Source organism: Tachyglossus aculeatus, chromosome X3 (genome assembly GCF_015852505.1).
Source record: "Tachyglossus aculeatus isolate mTacAcu1 chromosome X3, mTacAcu1.pri, whole genome shotgun sequence".
Classification (NCBI taxonomy): domain Eukaryota; kingdom Metazoa; phylum Chordata; class Mammalia; order Monotremata; family Tachyglossidae; genus Tachyglossus; species Tachyglossus aculeatus.
In genome coordinates, this window is record NC_052099.1 from 7169086 (window position 1) to 7172099 (window position 3014).

Below are 3014 nucleotides of genomic sequence, written 5' to 3' on the forward strand. Positions count from 1 at the left end.
TTATCACTCCTGATAGGTCTGTCTTCAGTCCTCTCTCCCCTACTCATATTCTTAGTTTGTGAGCCCATTGAAGGACAGGGACCATATCCAATTCCCACCTGTTTATTCTTTTCTAGTGCTTATTACAGTGCAGAGCACCCAGTAAGTGCTTAATACATACTATTGCTATTACTGTGAGCTAAACCAGTGGATCAGAAGCCTAGATGTACACCAGCTTGCCTTGTCTCATGCTGTCGAATAGTCTCCAACCCATAGCATCGCCGTGAACACATCTCTCCCAGAATGCCCCACCTCCATCTGCCAGCATTCTGGTAGTGTATCCATAGAGTTTTCTTGCTAAAAATCCGGAAGTTTCTTACCATTGCCTCCTTCCACACAGTAAACTTGAGTCTCTGCCTCCACTCTCTCCCATGCCGCTGCTGCCCAGCACAGTTTTGACTTGTAGCAGATTGCCTTCCACTCACTAGCCACTGGCCAAGCTAGGAATGGAATGGGTATACCTCTGCACGGCTCTCCCTCCTGTAGTTGAGACTGGTAGAGTACTGGACACTCTTCAGGTGCGACCCTGAGAGGGTAGCTAACTTGTAGATTCCCTTTTTTATGGTATTTGTTAAGCACTTACTGTGTGCCAGGCACTGTGTTGAGCACTGGAGTTAGATACAAGCTAATCAGGTAGGACAGAGTCCGTGTCCAGCATGGGGCTCACAGTCTTAATCCCCATTTTACAGATGTGGTAACTGAAATATAAATAATTTAAGTGATTTGCCCAAGGTCACACAGCAGACAAAAGGCGGAGGCCAGGATTAGAACACAGGTCTTCTGATTCCCCGTCTCAGGCTCCATCCACTAAGCCAAACTGCTTCTCTTACTCAGCAGAGAATAGTTTGAATAGGACTAAACCTAGTGGACAGACTTACTTTACTCCAGTGGTGACGGGGATAAGGTAAGACAGGGGTCTTCAAACTCTGAGCCAACCAACCATCCTGTCATGGAATGACTTAAGAATTTCAGTGACTTTCTCAGGCAGAGAAATTTACTCAGCAATTTCCAGACTCCTGATCTGTTGATTGTGTCAGTGCTTTTGCAAGGTCACTAAACATGGTATGAAGGTCTTGATGTTACTGTCTACACTTTCCCTGTTCCTTTTGGTCTGTGAAGAACATATCTGCTGGGCATCTATGTGGTCTGAAGCCACAGAATATATATGCGTGACTGCACTACATATGCCAATCACTTTTACTGTTAGTTTAAAATCTTTTCTTTTCACTTTCATTTCACCATGTTTCTTATTTGACAGACGTGATGAAAACACCATGCACAAGGAAGGGTGCTTCCAACAGATATTTGAGGCAGGCAGAAATCCTATCCCATGTAAATGCCTATTCTATATAACTTTTTATTCTGCTGCTACCTTAGTACTACATCAGCACTTCACTTTGATGGGTCTAAAAAATTAAGCAATCTCCCAGTCTTATAATGTGAGCAACATTTATTTTCACACCCAATAACATTGCTGGTACTCTAGTCTTACATCATCCAAAGTGACTTGGGAATTCAGGGATGAGTTTCCCACAGTTAGATATTAACTCAGTGTTAATTAATTTTTCATATTTACCTCAGGGCTCTGTTACTTCACTTAAAAAGGATAATTTGTGAAGAGTGGTGTATTTCAGCACAAAAGCATCAGAATATAAAACTAACAAATGAGTCGGTCTATAAAACCTAGGACACATTCTGCCACTGGGCCTTTCTCACTGCTATTTCTCTGTTTCACATGACTGTTAGGCCCTGAAAAATGAATGTTCCTATCAATTCTTCATTTTCAGATCATGATTTGACTGGAAGTATAGCATAAAGCTGGACCCCACAGATGCCCCTTCAAGCCTTTATGAGTTAAACATTTACTAAATATGGAACAGAACTCTTAGCACCCCTCGCTTTAATTTATTTTTTCAATGTCATGCTGCTTGTAATTTTGAATAACTGCTTTTACCTGCTGTGAGGAACAGTAACCACTGAGCATTGTGTTTTTGCTCAAATCCTATTTGTTGTTATGGAAACAGCATCCCGATTAAGCTTCCTGCTGCAGAACTGCTGTAGATGTTACTGAAAATGTTCAACAGCAAAGGGAGTGGGATAAAGGGAATTGAAGCAAAACTTGATGAGTCTAGGATGTGCGCTGAAGATGTTTAAAAGGAAAACACGTAGGAACACAACTTTGCTTTGTAGCCAACAGCCGCTTTCTGTCAGCAACATACAGTGTTCCTATAAGAGAATCCCCCTGAACCCCCAAAGCCCCAAACAACAAAGGACCCATCCAGTATTGTCCATACATACAGTCTGAGTACCCCAACATCGGCTGCAGAACCCCTCAACCTCAATGTCTAGTCTCTGTAACACACTTCTGAAGTTGAGAGATTTCGTAAGAAGGGAGGGACGATTATTTCAGGTGAAGCAAATTTCAAAAAGAATAATAGTCTACTGAAATTGGTTTTAGTTTTATAAAATGTGTTTGTGTATGTATTTTCATAGTTTCATCAAACGTAAAACACGGCAGGGTTAGGCAGAATTCAAAATCCTTTTTGCTTTAAACACAGTCTTGAAAACATTTTTCTTCCTAAAACACAGTCAATTTACCTAATGGCTAATTGAATGCTTACTCCTTCCTATCTTATATATGTAGCAATGGAGGTGTCTTGCCTTATTGAATTGTATTATTCATTCAATCAATAAATGGTATTTATTGAGTGCTTATTATGTGCAGAGCACTGCACTAAGTGATTGGGAGTTTACAATGCAACAGAATTAGCAGACATGTTCCCTTCCCATAACAAGTTTACAGTCTAGAGGGGACTGAACTGTAAGCATTCCAAACTTAATCATTTATGAGTCATAGGAAAACTTTGTATTATATGTTGTACTTTTACAGTAGTTGCCTACCCTTCAGTAATCCATTCTTGAAAAACATAAAAATGAGACAAGTACACATAAGCTAAAGGTTCAATTCACCTCCT

The 3014-nt window shown here is 40.5% G+C and overlaps 1 non-coding gene across 1 annotated transcript; it reads right to left on the bottom strand.

The window, feature by feature from the left end:
* Window positions 1-437: 437 nt before the first annotated feature.
* On the bottom strand, window positions 438-575 carry LOC119949027. The gene has a single exon (XR_005457125.1). It is a non-coding gene; the product is annotated as a small nucleolar RNA SNORA7 (small nucleolar RNA).
* Window positions 576-3014: the final 2439 nt, after the last annotated feature.